This window comes from Oryza brachyantha, chromosome 3 (genome assembly GCF_000231095.2).
Source record: "Oryza brachyantha chromosome 3, ObraRS2, whole genome shotgun sequence".
NCBI lineage: Eukaryota > Viridiplantae > Streptophyta > Magnoliopsida > Poales > Poaceae > Oryza > Oryza brachyantha.
The window spans coordinates 13292297-13312229 of record NC_023165.2 but is presented as its reverse complement, the minus strand read 5'-3'; positions in this window follow the sequence as shown (position 1 = coordinate 13312229).

The window sequence follows — 19933 nt, the reverse complement described above, 5'->3', positions numbered from 1 at the left end:
TGGAAATGCCTCCTGCCACTGAATTTATATCGAGCACATTTCAGTCACAGGCAGCAGCGGGGCACATGGTGAGAGGTCTTTAGCAATGGAACAGTGCAGCACAAGTTACTGAAGATACCATCAGTTTAACCTTGTACTACCATTGGTTCAGGAAATAAATACATCTTGTACTAGGATATATAGTAGGATGTACTACTGTCTCCTGAGCCCTGTGATCATGGTCAATGCTCGAGGCCGGTCGACAGTCTGCTCTGATCACACATTGGATCTTTGAGGACATGATCTTCAGTTAACAGTAGCACAGGTGAGAGGGGCCAGGGGCCTCTGCAGGCTGCAGCTGTAGCTCCTTTTCCTACAGTATTATCAAGTACACGGTAACCTAGTGCAGTCCAGAAAGCTGAGATGGCTCAGGTTAGTTTGATGATGGCTGGCTAGCTGAGCTCCATTTCATCTCATGCATGTATGCATGCCTGCAAAGTGGGGCCCCCAGGATATGTAGACATCTATCACTAGTTTCATGTTTCTCACGAACTCCTGATGCTGGCAGGGACCAAACCTGACCATCAAGATGGAATTGAATGCAAAACATCAAGGACCCTGAAATATTGGAGGTTCCTCTTGTCACAATGGACAAAGGATGCTAGTGCTAGGGCTAGCTAGATTTCCTCTTGAACTTTTCCTTTCTCTCCATGAATTCAGTGGCCATACAGTTATATATACACACACATACACATATATATATTCCGGAATGAATCTATATAAGTTTTAAATGTCTTATAATATGCAATGGGGGGAGTAACATTTAGCTTCTGTTCATGTACTGATGTGCTCCATATCATGATATTGACCCATGAGCTAGCTTTTCTCTACTTCCATGTGACAAATATTGGATGCGGTAGAGGTGGAGTACTATAGATAGCTAGATCAGGTTGTCAATCTACTCTACAGTTAATTCAATGATGGTTAATCATGTGTTTTAATTCTTGGGGCAAGTTAATTAGTTCTATAGTTTTGTACTTGCATGTTAGAGTCAATTTAATTTCGACATATAGAATAATAATCACTTTAGTCTCAAATGTATGTAATATGATATATTTGGAACAATTAGGACATACTATTTGCAAAATAGAAAATTTCGGCATGAACTCTACTAAAATATGGTCATTTGAACAATTATATACGACAAGAACACAATTGGATATTAAAATACATGCCTACACCATAATACGCTAATAACCAGTACAAGTACACATATTATAGTCGGTCCTTCAAACGTCCTGATAAACAATGCTATTTTTTTCCCGGGCTAACAATATTTTAGACCCTAATCTTCGCTTAAAAAAAAACTCACAGATTTCTGTCACCAAACAACTCGACCCCTATCGCTGGTGGAGCACGCGATAACTTCCGCGATAATCGCGGTTACCCCTTGGTAAATCAAATCATTTTTCATGTGCAGTGAGGTCTGTCCATCCACACAGTCCCACACCTGACGACGAGAGAGAGAGAGGCTCGATGGCCATTCGCCATCCCAAGGGGCCGGTGTCTGGTGCCAATCGACGTATGCAAATTATTCGGTTTTTGGAAAGTTTTAGATTCTGATAAGCGGTTATGGTCAGCTTCTGAGAATCTGGAAAGTCTTTTAAACCCAATTTCTTCAGTTTTTGGATCCTCAGTTTATTTTTTAAAATTTATAACTACAGAATCTCAGATGCTGTGAACCGTTTGAAATAGCTTCTCACAGAAGTATTTTTGGAGAAAACTGCAGGGAGAAGCTCCCCCGACACGCGCCGATCGTCGATCTCTACTCGCCTAGCTAGCTTCTCCATCTCGCGAGCTGTACGTGACGCCCCTGTCCTGTGCATCAGCCCAAAATCGACCAGACCCTCCGGGTTTCTCTTCTCTTAATTGACACAGTTAAGTTTTAATATACTTTTAACTATTCATCTCATTTAAATATATATATATATAATTTATGATTTAATTACTATATTATTATCTAAGTTATTGTATGATCTATGATTTTGTATATTTGAAATTTTTTTGAATAAGGCGATGAATCAAATATAAATTTAAAAGTCAATAGTATTAATTAAATAAAATTGAAGGGAGTAACTTTCAAGGTTAACGCCACACAGCAGCCGGCAAGGCCTGCGGAATTATGTATATATGTAAACACCGAGAAAATTTCAGTTGGTTTTATCACCCAGCCGATCGAGCTAGCTAGCTAGATCGATCGAACAAATAAGTTTAGGGTCGACGGGATATATCCGCCAAATGGTTGATCAGCTGTATTAATTCAGCTCCAATTAATTGCACTTGCCCATATACGCTAATTCGTTGTAGTTCTCATGTACGAAGCAAGGTGTACAAATCTTCCATTCAGAGTATTGTTATTACTTATACGTGTATGTTGATATGCGTGTGTTGACATCTTTATCTTAATACCCTAATTTTGTTTAATCTATACAATAATATTGTGTTGTTCTATAAAATTTTGGAGTGAAAGATTATAACTTATAATTACGGTTATTGACTTTTTATAGAAAAAGAATATTATTGTTTTAATTACTCACCACCTACGACTGACTAGTATAGGATAATTAATTGATCGCGGGTCGTTCCAAAGACGCACAGGATCGGAGCAGCGCGCTACTTCGAGCTCTCATGCACGGATCGCAGGTCCGCGATCTTTCTCGTTTGCGACATATGGAACGTCGTTTACGCGCAACGCTGATGTGACGCTAAACACGGTGGTTCGCTAGTTGCGAATTGAAGGTGGTGATCGTCTGATCGATTGGTTATTTTAAAGAAAACATAAATCGGTATATATATATGCAGACAAAATATAATCTATAAATAAAACTTTTATCTATGTGTTCATAGTTATGTAAAGTTAAGCATGAGTACAAATAAAAAAAAACTCTAAATTTAATGTTAAAAATTTAACATTCAAATAATCCAAAATAAACTCCGCCCATGAGCCCAACCAATTAGGCCGATAAAAGATTTCATAAAAGATACTCATATGCAACTTTCGGAGCTTCAATGTACTTGAGCCTACGTATGAACATTTTGTTTTCGATTATTTTCATGATTTATTTATTCGCCGACACGCGCCGACCATACATGCAAATTAAATTACTCCGTCCGTTAAAAAATATTTGATATTTAGAATTTAATTTAGTCAAGCTTCTAAAATTTCAACCATCGATAATTTCTTAAATCCTTAGACTGAATCACTGTTCACAAAACCGCGATTATCGTGATAGCACATGTATTGCCAAAATACAGTAACAGGTTTTGGCGATACGGTTCCACGAATAATATCGTTTCAATTCTTTTTTAAAAAAAATAGTAAAAAATATAGGTGAAGTTATATCTATCCTAAACATAGTGGCGAACTTTTTTCGAAAACAAAACATGAATCAACTTTAAAAAGGTCAAAAGGTGATATTTTAATGCACTGTTTCCGAGGCCAAATAGGGTCCAATGCATAGGAATTTAAAATCATCGCGATAATCGTAGCACACCGCACGATAATCATAAAAAAATGTGTGATTACCGTGATCAAAACCATAATTATCATTGTATTCAAAATCACGCGACAATCGCACCAAACCGTGCGATTATCATTATTGAAGCCGTGATTATCGTCGGCTTCAAAATCATTGCAATAATCTCTCCAAACCGCATGGTAATCGTGTCAAAAACATCCAAAACAGTGATGATTTTTTTTAAAAATTTTTGAGTTTTGAATTCGTATGGTTTTTTAATGATAATCACGATAATCATCCATTATTGCCACTCTCCCTAGGACCGGTTTTGGCCCCTTCCGTGGTAAATGAAACCCTGGTCTCAATATAAGACAAATGATACATACAAATTCTTCTAAAAAAGTACAATCGTAATACCGTAAACTTATTATATCTTATAAGTTTTTTAATAAAAAATGCTGATTGAAATTTTAGGAGTTTGACCAAATTTAATATTTTTTACTGAAGGGAGTATATAAGAGGAGCTATATTTACCAGTGCAGTTAGTACATATATATAATTCAGAGCAAGCTGAGCTCCTAGTTTATAATAAGCTTGTGATATGGATGTAAATTGGTGTAATAAGTTGTAAATTACTCATTCCGATCCATACGAACCTGGCTAAAAATGATTCGCACAAGAAAATTGATCTAGTGTGGCACACACAGATGATGGGGTAGCCTACAAATATGACCATGTTTTGGAGATCTTATTTTTCTTTAAAGAAAAGAAGGAAATTGACTGTGCATAAATTTATTTCACGTTCAATATAGAGATAGCATGTCTTGGGAAATTTCGATCATCGAATATTCATTTTTATATTCAGGACTAGTACATTTTTTCCTGCCTTAGCACAAATAATTCCTCTTAATTTTCTTGTTCTCAGCTACTCCGATCCGTTTTCTTCAAATGGTGTTTCTAATTAAAAGTTTATATTCATGGTTGGGCATTCTTAATTGCTTTAGTATTTTGTCGGTCTAAATCTTGAAAAACTAGTGAATGTTTGAAATTATGATCCTTCAACATTATTTTTACATAAAATTGCACAAAGCTGTTGCAATAGTCCTTACATCAATATAAATCCTGCAAATAATAATTACATACACACTCCTTTTTTATTTTATTTTATTTTATCCGTTCACTTTTGAAACAACATTTGACTATTTGTATTCAAAAATATTATGCAAATATACAAAACTATAAATCATGCATAAAATATTTTTAGTAATAAATCAAATTATAACAAAATAATTAATAAGTATATATTTTAAATAAGATGAATCATTAAACATATACCCCAAAATTAACTGCATCAAATGAAAAAAACAGAAAATATGTTATACCATGATTTATACATAGAAACATCGAACATTGTTACCGTACTCACAGAGATCGATCAAACACCTACAGATTCCATGTATATTTATAAGTTTTAATGTACATTATTTTGCTATGGATACCCGTTACGCGTACACTCGCGACTTCAAGCTATGTTCCTTTCAAAGGCTGACGACCACCACGTATTGAGGTGCACAGGGTTGGCCGGATCTTTCGGTGAGTTAGGATAACTACAATTTAAGAGAAACTACGATTTAAAAGAAACGTTGACGATCCGACTACAACCACTGTGGTCACATCACGTATGCTCAAATGCAGCCGGGTAGTGTCGTATGTATACAAGGTTACAAAACTATCCAAATATACATACGGAAGGTTAGATATTCTGACCACAGAACCCTGGTCAAGGTTAGTAATACTCCAACCACATCCAGTGAAACCTATAATTAAATTGTTTAGGGAATAAAGATAACACTAAAAGTTAAAAGAACAAGTTTAGCATATTCTAACACTAATAAACTAATTTTCTACATCTGCCGGTCCACCCTGAGCATAACTGTAACATACTATAAATTTTAGGGTAATTTTTTTGCGAAAAATATTTTAAGTTATTGTTTCTTGCTTTTGTTAGGTTGGAGCCCTTGAATCCATTCTATCCCATCCCCTTTTCTTTTCATATCCATCACAGTCTATCTAAATCTTCATCATTAATTCAAATTTATCCGTAATTAACTATTACCTGATTCCCACTATTGATGCAAGAGTCCAGTGCTGATCCAATTTCTTTTGCAAGTATCTGTTTATCAAGTCATTGCCACAAAATTTCAGTGGTCATAAATATTCCTATTGAAAGTCATACCGATATCCGGAAATTCCAGTCTCATTTATTTAATTTTGCTTCATCCGATTTCTATCCAAAGTTTCCAATCGAATCTCTACTTAAAATTATCCCATTCAAATTACAAAACCTTCATATTTATTTTCTATCCAAAAGTGTCCCAAAGTTACTTTGGTTACCAAAATTTCTAAGTTCGTTACTCAGAAAGTTCTACCGAATCCTAGCGAACTATTGATTCGCTCGCCTATCTAAAATCTTGTTAATTAAATTTCTCAAGCCTTCTCCAAATTAATTTTGGGCCAAAACCCCAAGCAGCCCATCTCCTTGGCTCACTCCCTCTCCACCGCCTCTAGCTCCCTGCCCTGTTCTCGGTGAGGCAGAGAGAAGTTGCCGCTGCAACCGCCGTCGTCGTCTTCATCTCTTTGCCATGCACCTGCTTCGCCCTGTGCCCACGTTTCATCGTCAGACCCGTAGCCTCGCCACCGACGTGCTGGAACTCACTTGAAGTCGAGTTCATTCATTTAGTCATCGCCCTTTCCTTTGCCGCCTCTGTCTTTCTCGCTATCTCCCTCTCTGCTTCTCTTCTTTGGCCACCACCAACAGAAGGGAGAAGCCCCCTAGCCTCCTCCTCCCTTCCCCAAAGCCATGCTAAGCTTCATCACCGGAGTTGCCATCGCTGATGACATGAAACCATTGGTAACAGTGCAACCGCCGACGCCGTTCTTTGTGAAATTCTTCGCCCCGCTGCTCCATCTCCTAAACTAGTGATTGTATGGAAGAAAAGTCTATCGAGCCACCACAAGAGTTGACATGGACCCTGCCAGACAACTATGTTGAAGCTCCCAAAAAAACCATATATCGCAAAGCAAGGCATTTATCCATCCTTGATCAACTTGATAACCTATATAGAGAACCACTTAGTTATTTCATGCATTATTTACTTGCAAAGTTATTTTGGCGTATTAGTACTTACAAATATTCATGTTACATTAGCTAATGCCTTGTATTTAATTTACTATTATTGTTGATACTATAAACTACCGTATCATGTTGTCCGATAACCAAAGTATAGGTTGCATACTTCAGAATAACATGTAGTAGGTAATAACACTAAAACCCTATATACATACATCTGTTTTGCCTGTTATCACGGGATGACGCTATCGGACTCTATAAAATGTTATTTTGATGTGAACCACTCATCTTGGAGTGATATGGAGGTTAACTCCGGTAAAGATGATGTTTTTTGGACCACTCTCTTGTGCCATGCAAAGTGATGTAATTGCGCCCGATCGCACGATCGAGGTATTCGAACTTAGCGTATGTGTTGACGTCAAAAATATGATCTGACGTATCACACACGAAGGCCTAGGAGTCAATCTTAGACAGCTCTAGTGCAAGACCTAAATTCTTAGAATGATGCGCGGGCACGCCAGCCAGTTTCATCCTGCAACTGACAAGATAAAAAGTGAAACAAGCCAATCGGCTATCAAGCCGATAGGTAACTAAATACCTAGTCGATCGGATATTGATGTTGTAATGGTTAGCCGATAGGATGAACGATCGGCTATAAAAAGCTTGATCGGCTAGAAACTTGGTAGAAATAGAGTTAAATTAAATATTAGACCAACGTAATCCGCCAAGTTACTTATTAATCTTAGTCGATTGGATGAGCCCCTATAACCAGGTCAAACTAGTCAGAGATTGGACTTAACCAAGACAGTATGCAGTCGAGCACGATATGATTATAGGAAACATGAAGATCGATAAAGCTAATAAATAAACAGACGAATTACTTGGAATAAACAATGAATCATATGTTACGATCGGCTAAACCCAACTCGCATGTAATTCTCATAAGCCGATGTAACATAAATAACTGCCGATCTAACTAAATCAAGCCGATTGGTGTAAAAATAATGCAGTGAAGCAATCGGCTACTCTATTGATGTAAATATGATAAGCGTGTAGATCGACAGAAATCATCGGCTATAGATGGCGGGTAAACAACCAAGATCTACCTAGCCCAGATGGCTAAGAATAATCATAGAAGATCGGACCCAACCGAGACAGTTCAAGATTAAACCTAGCAATGTCAGGATAGATACTAAACAGATCTAGATTGCTATCAAGCCAATGAGCCGATGACTGGTATCTTATCGGCTAGTACTCCGATAAAACAATGAGTAAGATACATCAATCTGATATAAACTATCTGACAAATGCAATCTACTAGATCGGACCGAACCGAGACAGTACTAGATTGAATTTGTCAAATAGAGAATATCAAACCAATGTAGATCACCCAAAGTGGTTGACCAGATCAACTCAAAACACGAAAGTGATCTAAGTTGAAACTGATACAATAACTAGCAATCGCACAACTATATTAGAAGATCAAACCGAACCAAGACAGTTCCAATCGAGCCGAACGATTACCGTGGCCCGGCGGAACGATGGACTTACCCCTCCGCTGGAGATCAAAGCGATGCAGCCCCGCATCAGGTGCCAAGTTCTGCCGGAGTTGAACCTCGTTAGGAGGGTGGCGATGCGCCAAAAGTATTGATCTAATTGATGTGTAGATGATTTACAATGATCCGGTGCACACATATTTATACCCTCGGGTGGAAAGTAGTCCATGTCGGACACAACACACAACTCCTAATAGATAAAAAGAAATAACAAACTGCTAGATAGATTCTATCTCTAACACACAAATCCCCATCAGGCTCTAACAACCTTAGAGATAAAATAAAAATCCTAACTAACTCTAATTAATAGATAAATTTATGCCGTTAAGCCTTGGTCTTCATGATCCCTACTTGAATTCGGTCTCTTCTGGATAAGATTTTCTATCAGCAATTGCACCTTTCCTTATCCGAATCCAATACGAAAATTTACCAAATTTCGGTGTTAACAGTACGTTGCTCCATTGAGTTGATGATCTGTAGCCTTTCAATGTATATGACAATATTTATCGGCCTTAGGTGTGTACTGGCAACTAAGTGTTATGGGAGTTGATTGAGTGAGGGTGTTGCAGTGCCTAATGTAGTCTGAGGAGCTAATGTCCTTCTATATCGTGCAATAGTGGGTGTATGTTGTGGCGGGTTGGAACACACACCCTATGCGTTCGGGACAGGGCCAACAGTCACAAAATCTTTTAACCTACTAGGCAGATCTTATATGAGCTTGGGGCAATATTAAATTATGTTATCTATAACCTTGCAAACTATGGATATCATACAGGTAAAGCTAGACAGACGTTGTAGAGTTGTATAGTATTCGAATAGGTCGTGCTCCCAGTTAACGGAGAACGTCATTGGGTGATTCCTATTCTCATGGTGTGATTAGTCTCTTGTAATTGAAATGTGGAATTGATAATGTTGAGAGCAATGGTGATTTAATATTGCTATTGTTTTAAAATATTGTTTTATACCTTTTGTGAATAAAATATTTATGAAACTAGGGCAAAACTATTTATAATAGGTTTGTTACCACACACTCCTTGATAAACCATATTTCTTTTGTTTGTACTCCTTGCATGTATTATAATCATTTAATTATGGTTATGACTTGATGGGTACATTTGTACTCACCTCTTGCATAAAATGTGGTTCAGAAGATGAAGTCTTCATCAAGGTTGCTTGTGTTAGGGTCACTCATTCACTCAAGTTTGCATGTGGAGTTGTTGGATCTTCTCCTTGCTGTCTGGTTGGTCTTTTCGAAAAGCTAGACCGACATGCCATATTTTCACTGTTAAATAAGTATTTTTTTGCTAAGCTTGTGGTTAGATTTTCTGTACACAACTGAATCCTGGATAGTTGTGACTTGTGCAATTCATGTTTAACTCATGTACATCCCCCAATAACCAAAGCCAGTGACAAATCAATAATTTTAGCTATGGTAAGCACGCTTGATTGTCATATATAATTTGATAAATTTATTTTAGTAAATAATAATAATTATAAAATTAATAATGTGATTCAATGTCGTAAAACAACTGGCCACTCTCGCCCACCTATGACATCGCCTTTAAATTTCTTCTCATTTTACTCATAGATACCCTTCCACTTATAAATATATGATTTTTCTCATTCACAGATTGTCCTCGATCTTAAAATGGTCATCTAGCTAGAGACTCATGGCATTTATAAATTTATAAAATCAGGTTGATGTGGGCTAGAGTTCCCAATCTTCCGATAGGTTATGATAATCTCTCGATTTAGTGGAGTCACGACACAACTTGATCCGGCTTCTGAATGAGCACGCCCTTGAGCCCCGTAATCACAGCACCACGTCTCCTCCAGTTATCAACCGTGTCGAAACCCGGTTGACCTCACCAAGAAGGCTAATCCCTTCTTGTGAATCGAAGAACACATAAAAGAAAAAGAAAGATCGCAACCAAATTGTAGATGACTAATTAAACTCACAAGTTGGGGCCTCACAAATCGAACGAACAGCAGAACTGTTCTAAACAGATTAATCTAAATAAAACCCAAACCTTAACTATAGCGACAACTACTAATATATGGAGTTCAGGGTCGTGCAACTCCTCTTTACCTAACCGTAATGGACTCCAACACGATACACGGCACAAAGGTCCAAAATTTTGTGGCGTAGCACCAAGACATATTCTGAATGTCAGCTTGTTAGGAAGATTCATGTTGACTTGTAATGAATTTGGACGTGAGACTAGAACCAGTGGAAAGTTTATCTTCTTAGCTTTTCATCCATATAAAGAACGCTCCAATCTGAGTTCGTATGCGACCTAGGCACCGACTTTAGTGCAGACTGGTCCTAGACTCCAAATCATACTCGAAGTCGACTTGGTTTGGGCCTCCATCTTGATTTGGATGACTCTTGCTGGTACTCCACACATATAAGTCCCTCCTAAGTGTCTCCTTCCCTCTCCATTATTCCTAATCATAATATAATCATTAGATAACAATATATTCTTAAATCATATAGAGAAGAACTTAAGCAGGAGGTCACCTGTAAATTCAGAGGATTATTGTGTGTATCCGAATGAGTGATGTCCCCATCACAGGTAATCTGTAAAATTTTTTTATTACCATCTTTTTCTTTTTATCCACCCGCGTGCAACAATTGTTTTAATAAAAACTAAAAGTTAGCTCCGAGACGTCGACGTGGTAACAACATTTCTGTATCATCTCCTCTCTCTCACTGTCCTCTGTATTGTCATGTTTACTTCCATGAAAATGGAGAAAGCTACCTAATAAACGCTTTTCTAGATGCCCTGAATGAAAGCTACCTAATAAACGCTTTTCAAATGTATATATATGTGACGAGCGCACTGAATGAAAGTTAATTACGCGAGAAAAAATAACAAAATAATGTCACTGAATACAGGTGTGGTTAGCTGTATATATATCAAGGTTTCTATATGCGATCAATGTACGTTACGTTTCGAGTGATTCTTAATTAGGCGGAATAAACGTATGTAATTAAAGGGAATCCTTTGCATTTATTTCCGATTCTTTAATAAATACACAAATGGCGCTACGTTACGTCGATTCTGGGATTCCAGTGAGCCGGACGTCTATATGATATATGCCTGACTCCATGCCTGTGTCACGCATCTGTTATCTAATCACAGGAAGGAGAGACGAAGAGACTAAGACTAGCAAGAGAGAGAGAAAACTAAGGCAGAGGCGTAGTACCAGGCCGGTATCAATTAGCTGATCCATGGCTCATCAGCAGCATCTTCTGCTCGTCGTTCGCCTGGTGGTGGCTACCATCCTCCACGGGGCCTTCTCGGCGACGGTGTACGATCGACGTCCTCGAGCAGAACAACCTGCCACGGGGCCTCATCCCGCAGGGCGTGACGTCGTACGTGCTCCACCCCGACAGCCACCTGCAGGTCACCCTCCCCGGCGACTGCAACTTCGTCGTCACCGTCGCCGGCGCGCAGTACAAGTTCCGTTTCGGCAGCACATTCGCTGGGCTCGTCAAGCCGGGCTCCATCAGCGAGGTCAATGGCGTGAGGGTTCAGGTGAAGTGGGCGCTGGAGGGGATCTCCCAGGTAGATCGCTGCATGGTGACCCATCAATAATATCAGCTTTGAACTTGCTCAGTAATGATACATTTTCGTTTTTTTGTTTCATTTTACCTGGAGAATGCTGATGTGTCTGATCAGGAGTCCAATGGGCCAGCGAACTATCTTGCTTTTCTTTCATCCGATTCCGCCTTGATTTGTTTTGTCAACACGTAGTTCGCCTATCCATGCAAATGACTGTAGACGTTAATATGGTGAGAACCAGCAGATACAATTAATTAACTAGAAAGATAGATGTGTATGCGCTGTAATTAGGCCATAGATCGATTGAGGTGCAGCTAGGCTAGGCTAGCTTTGATTCGAAGGGTGGAAGGGTAATTAGGCCATAGATTGACGAGCTCTCCTCTCAGGCCCCATTGTTATAGGTAGCACGTACTCTGCTTTGTCTCTGGAAGCCAAAGATGGGGTCCCGAACGTGGTGGCTGATGTAACGCTCATTCGGGTGCTCTACAGACTAGCCACAGGAAGGAAGGAATGGTTAGGGTAAACGAGGACGATGGCGAGCCTGGCTGGCGGTGTGTCATGGCGCGCGACGGCGACGGCACCGGTGGTGGATCAGTACAGCGAACAACTAACCTAGTGATGGGATGGGATGGGATGGTAGCGCGTGTGCCATCACGTCAGACTGCGTGGTTATGCAACATGGCGTGGTCATGCGCGCACAGGGGCCGAGCTGCTCTTTCTTGGGAAAAAAAAAAGTTTTAGCCAGAGTTTATCTGATTCTCTCCGTATATGCATTTACTTGATCCAAATTTAGACACCCGGTATAGTGTAAGCTTCGTTCATTATACTTAAAAACAAATAAGTGGCAACCCCTCTATTTTACTCTAGCTCCACCCTTGCATCTGCACTGTGGACCTAGACCACCGTGCACAAGTCATCCGTTGATGGGTGGGGCCCGCTTTCCTGTGCCAATCCCTGTTTGGTAACATCTGCGCTCTTTTTTTAATGCACAATTATTGATCAAGGACTTTCTATTAGATAGAATAACACAGGAAAACTTTTAAAATTAATGAGTAATTTATTAGAAATCTGTTTTGGTCCATTTAAATGGTACTACCTATATCCCACAATAACTTTATTTTTCATTTTTCCGTATCCAACGTTTGACCTTTCGTTTATTTAAAAAATTTGTACAAAAAGTTTAAAAAAATTAGACACGCATAAAATACTATTCATGTTTTATTATCTGGTAAAAAAATATTAATCGCAAAAAAATTTCAAATAAGACGAAGAGTCAAAACATTGTATCAAAAAACTGAAAAATAGGGTTATTATAGGACGGAGGTAGCAGCAAATTCTTAAAAATGTCTACGATCCTTTTATAAATGGTTTGTTTTACTGTTTTAGTAGTCTAAGGCCAATCTCAATGTGAGTTTTATGGGCAATAAATAGGGTGTCATATAGACATTTTTGATGATGTGGCAAAGTATTAATGAAGAGAGAGATGAAATGAGTTTTTTTATAGAGATGAAACATTTTATGCACTGTTACCTAGATAGCTTGTGTCTTATATGTAACCTAGGAAACAACGATAGATGAAACCATGCATTGAGAGAGGGGTGTTTTATCCTAGTTTCAAACTTTCTAGATGACATATCACTCTAGATAATCGTGTTCGTGAAACTTACATTGAGGATGACCTAATGCACCGCTTTTATTGTTTCCTTTGTATGCTATGGAATCCAAAGTTTCAGGTTGCACGAGGAGTTCAAGCAAGTCATACGATCCCTAATTGATTATGTTGAACCTATATTGTGAACTATTACGTACTCTGCAAATTAAATTGCATTGTTTTCTTATATCATGTGGTTTTGGATTACTTCTGTTTGCTTATTGTTTAGCCTTGTCAATTTGATGAAAGCCTTGATAACTTGGGAAATAATGTGATTAGCTTGAGTTTATCACTTTTGGCTAGAACTAGGATGATGCATGCTTAGCACTACTTAGTATAAATTAGCTAATATATTTGTGATTAATTTGTCACTCATTACTACTGTGACATGATCATTTGAGCTTCGCGCTCAGGTTGTTGAAATATGGCTTACGAGCGTAACCATTTAAATTAAAATATAATTTAATAGTGAGCTGTCAATGTATGTTGTTGTTAGTCATACTCATGGCAACTAATGACCGATCACGGGACACCCTATTGTGGCTCTAGGTACACACCATGAGCCACCGTGAGTAAAATTGGATTTGAAGTATAGCTCATTCCTTTTCTAGGCACATAGGAAAGGTGGACGTGATAGGGTCGGGTTGGCCTAGGTATGGATTGATCAACTTTTGGATCTACTATGGTGCAAGGTTAGTAAGTTGACTGCTAGAGGGTAACCATATATCAGAGACTTTTTAAATTATAAATTATCTTACTAATTATGAAGTTTCCATATGTTATAAGATAGCATTTCATTTAGAAACATTTTCTATATATTAGACTTTATATAAAGATAAATATATATTTTTAATCATAAAGTTTCTATAAATATGCGATGTATATTTTTAGAACGCAAGTTCATTCACAATTTTTTAGTCACGCTATTAGAACACCGATAATGGGTACCATGACAATAAAGTTGATGTGCAACATCATGCCACAGTACTAAATATAAGATCGATTAAGGCTCTAGATCACTATTGTTGGTTGCCTATATACTCAAATCACCAACAAAAAAAATAGAGACAAATCTCTAGTAAATAGCAATAAGTATTTTGTTAACACCATATTTTTATTTGAAATATGTAAAAAAATTTATCATCACTCCAGAAATATTTTTAAAATCGTTAAAATATATGTGCACATAATGATAATAACGAGTAGGAAACACAACTAATCAAAAATAACATCTAATTATTATATGATCACTTAATATTTAATTTAAATATCTGTTTGTGTAATATAAAATGACATGATGAAAATTTTTATAACTTATAATAAATTTAGACTTGGAATTATGTATTATCTGAGAGTTGCATAGTTATTTTGTTCCTTCAATGTATACAAACGTCAACAAAATTGTATTTATTATAAGAAGATAGAAAATTGTATGTGATGCAACTCATGTTTATAAAAAGTAGTTTTACTAATTTTAGCTTTGTAGAATTTAAATTTATGTTAATATTAGAAAATGTGAATAAATTACTCCATGTATATTATTTTATATGATACCGTTGACTTTTGAATCTATGTTTAACCATTCATTTTATTCAAAATTTATATCCAAACATACAAAATTATAGGCATACTTAAAGTTCCTATAATAATAAATCATATTATAATAAAACAATTAATAATTATATAATTTTTTTAATAATACGAATGGTCAAATGTGGACCTAAAAGTCAACGATGTCGTATAAAAAGATATGGAGAAACTAATTAATTAAAATTATCCTTGCATTATGTAAACTTGATATTGTTGTACTGGTTCTGAAATTAGCATCAATTTGTTGTTCCAATGTTTCTAAAATTAGCAGATAAACTTTGCCTCACAAGTTATGCAATTACCATCCAACTTGAAAATTTTAATTTATTACAATGTGGTCCAATATATAATTAATTATGTAAAGTTATAATAAGTCACTATTAACTGATTATTGTTGCTATTTTGCCAGAGTTTGCTTAAATAGTTAGATTAATATATGCTTAAAAGATAAACAAATTCAAATGTTTGGTTTATATGTGATAGTATTTAAAAGAATTTATAATACCTTGTTTATTTACAAAATTGAGTTATAGCATTAGCACGAGTATATTAGGGTATGTTTAAAGATAGAGCTCATTATCGACTCATATCTGATTCATATCAGCAACAAGAACATATTTTATAATGATACATACAAAGCTATAGTCAGGTATGGTTTCTTCATTAATGCAATAAAATATTTTTTATTGCGCTAGTTTCCTTTTTATCCAGCCTCATGTAAAAAGTTTCCTTTAATAAATGCTAAGAGTCGACCGCATGACAACGGCTTTCCTCTCTCCTTCCCTCTTTGTCCTCCACGTCACAAATTTGCTTACGTAGCGATTGTCAGAGTCAGCTAATAAATATCTTTGTACATGCACTTACTAGTGTAACTATTAGTACATATTCTCGGAATGATTGATTTCGCAAAATGATAGGTAATGTATTATATTTTTTGTATTATAAATAATACAATTAATTAAAGAGAGAAATTATATTAAAGGTGTAGGTGGGGGACATACGTATAGCAGGCTTTCTCTATGTGATTGAAAGTTAATTAGGCGGACAAAAGTAACAAAATAATGATGTAACTAATGAAGGTGTGGCCGTATATCAAGCTTTCTATATGTGATTAATGTTTTGATTGAAACTTAATTAGGCGGAATAAACCTATGTAATTGAATGGCATTATTTGCATATATTTGTGATTGTTTAATAAAGAAACAAATCGTATTGCGTTACGTTAACTCTGGGATTTGTACGAAGCGTTTGGTTGGTGGACGAGGTGGGTTGGGTTGAAACCATTTTAGAATGTAGGATGTGTTGGTTCTATTTTTCTGTTTGGTTGAATGGATGTGTTAGACCTGTTTTTTTTTGTGGGAGGGACGAGATGTAATGTGTTGTATCTATTTTTGTTTGGTTGAAGGGATGAGATGAGATAGAGGTTATATCTTATATCCAAAATAAAATATTAAATACTAGGATTAATATATGAATAATTTAAAGTAATTGGATGTATATTTATATAAGTAATATATTTTAAATAAATTTAATAAATAAAATAGATACCCCCTCCCTACGTTGTGGTTATTATGGGATGGATCCGTCCTACTATTTTGGTGGGTTGTGGTTATTCTGGGATGGATCCGTCCTACTATTTTGATGGGTTAAGTTTCTCCCAGATCCAATTCCAACCTATCTCACTCATCCACCAATCAAACTGGGATGGGTTGGCTCTATCCCAACCCACCCTATCATTGAACCAAACCCACCCTAAACGGCCATTGGCAGCCAGCCAGCTATATATATATGCATGACTCCATGCCTCTCTGATTCAGAAGAACAAGAGAAGAGAGTTGAAATAGAGAAATTTAAGATAGACATATAGCTACCAGGTAGTAGCAATTATCTCCATGGCTCATCAGCAGCATCTTCTGGTGGTCGTCCTGGTGGTGGCTACCATCCTCCACGCGGCCTCCTCCGCCACGGTGTACGATCGACGTCCTCGAGCAGAACAACCTGCCACGGGGCCTCATCCCGCAGGGCGTGACGTCGTACGTGCTCCACCCCGACGGCCACCTGCAGGTCACCCTCCCCGGCGACTGCAACTTCGTCGTCACCGTCGCCGGCGCGCAGTACAAGTTCCGTTTCGGCAGCACATTCGTTGGGCTCGTCAAGCCGGGCTCCATCAGCGAGGTCAATGGCGTGAGGGTTCAGGTGAAGTGGGCGTGGCTGGGGATCTCCCAGGTCGATCGCGCCGGCGACCAGCTCAAGTTCACCGTCGGCAGTAGCACCGTGTCGTTCCCCGTCGGTAACTTCGCTAGTAGCCCCGTCTACAGCTAGCTGATCGAGGCTATCTTTTTTTTTTTTTGGGAGAGATGTAAATGGCTCGATGACTCGATCGATAGTGATTCAACAATAATATCAAATTTGAACTTTCTAATTTGCTCAGTAATGATACAATTCGGCTGTTTCCATTTTAACTGAAGAATGCCGATGTGTCCGATCAGGAATCCCATGCTCAATATTTTTTATGACTTGATTTGTTTGGTCAACTCGTATTTCGCCTATCCATGCAAATGACTGTAGACGTTATTATGGTGAGAGCCAGCAGCAGATAAACAGTTGAAATCACCGGCGAAAAGATTGTTTCCAGGACCTAGATACGTATACGTACGTACGCATGCATGTTTATATATACACACACTTTAGACACATAAAATTTATATAGGTAAACTTTAGACATGCAAACTTACGTGCGTGTATATATATATATATATATATAAAGTATTTATAAATATAAATTTATACATGCGTAAAAAAACAAAAAAAATAAATGAAAAGTGGCGATTCCGCCGGCCAACTCGTGGCCTGTTCAGCGCCAGCCCACTCCTTCGCCAGCTGAGCCCATTAAGGGCCGGGCTGGTTTGTAGCCCATCCCACATTCCGGACCAACCTGCCAAAATGAACTGGACCCGTGGGCCAAAAATTAGGCCGACAAAATACTCTATTTGTTAGTTTTCAGAGCTTCAATGTACTTGGGCCCACGTATGAACATTTTGTTTTCTATTTCTTTTGCTGATTTATTTATTTCGCCAACACGCGCCGACCATACAAATTAAATTACTCCTCTGATCAAAATATTCGTCGTTTAAAACATGGTTTATTCCAACTTCTAAAACTCCAACCATCGATAATCTGTTAAATATTTAGTTGCAATACAAGACAAATTAGGCATATAAATTCTCCTCAAAAAATACTATCGTAGTGCCATAAACTTGTTAGATTTTATAAGTTTGTTTTAACATAGAATGATTTGTTAGAATTTTAGAAGTTTGATCAAATTTTGTCCTAAATGATAAATATTTTTTACTGGATAGAGTATATAAAATGAGCTATATTCTCCGGTGTAGTAGGTATATATATAATTCATAGTAAGCTGTGTTCCTAGCTTATAATAAACTTGTGATATGGATGTAAATAGGAATAATAAGTTGTAAATTACTCATTCCGATCTATACGAACCTGGGGAAAATGATTCATACAAGAAAATTGATCAAGTGTGGCACACACAGATTATGTGGTAGCTTACACATAGGACCATGTTTTGGAGATCTTGTTTTTTAAAGAAAAGAAGGAAATTGACTGCATAAGTTTATTTCGTGTTCATGACAGAGATAATGTATTTCATGTCCGGGGAAATTTTGATCATCCTATGTTCATTTTAATATCCAGGATTAAGGGCTTGTTTGGTCCTAAGCAACCTGCATAAGCATTTTACATCCCTAAGAGTAGTCTGAGCTTGGATAGCAAAGTTGTCAGGCACATCTCCCTGAGAGTAGTTTGTTCAGTTGATGCAAAAACAAGCCTAGGGAATACAATGGTTAGACATTGTTTGGTTCAATTTGTACCTGAGATTATGTTTTGTCAGTAAATGGATAATTAATACTAAGGCAAGTGGGGAGGTTAGCTCAGGCGATCCATTTTCTAGTCCTGACTTAGACATGCACACTCAGGCAAGTTTTATTAGGCCAATATCTTCAGGACACCAATCAAACACAACTCAGCCAATGGGCTTGGACTCAGTTCAAGCATATTTGCTTAGGAGGCCGCGTTTGTCCCCCTAGGTAAGATAACATGTATGCTCGTTTTTCGCGCGCACGTTTTCCGAACTGTTAAACGGTGTATCTTTTGTAAAAAATTTCTATAGGAAAGTTATTTTAAAAAATCATATTAATATATTTTATATTTTTTAATAATTAATAATTAATTAATTATGTACTAATCTATTACTATGTATTCTATGCCGGTGTAAGTTAACTTACCCCTACACAAACGATGAACGTGGCCTTAGGGTAACAACCAAACAAGCCCTTAGACAATTTTTGTCCTGCCTTGGAAAAAATAACTTCTCTTAATTTTAATGTTCAGCCACTCCGATCCGTTTTCAAGAAAAGATGTTTTAAAAAGTTTATTCATGGTTGGGCATTCTTAATTGCTTTGGTATTTTGTCGGTCTAAATCGTGAAAAAACTAGTGGATGTTTAAAATTATGATCCTTCAACTTTATTTTTCCACAAAATTGAACAAAGATGTTGCAATAGTCTTTGCATCAATATATGACCTGCAAACAATAATTGCATTCTCCCTCCAGTTTTATTTGATACCGTTAATTATAAATCTATGCTTAACTATTCGTCTTATTAAAAAAAATTTATGCACGCATAAATATACGGCTGACGAGGTCACCACACGTGCACGGAAAAAAATAAGGTCGTGGGAGATGTAGGAGCAATTGATCGATCAAGCTACCAGGTGCAGGTTGATGATAGCGAGCATGCATGACGCATGAGGGGCGGAACCAAGAGTTAATTAGGTTCAGATGTAGGGACTTCATTATTTATAAAATTTACATTTACATGATAAATTAATAAGGTATAAGTGAAATTATATAGCTAAGAG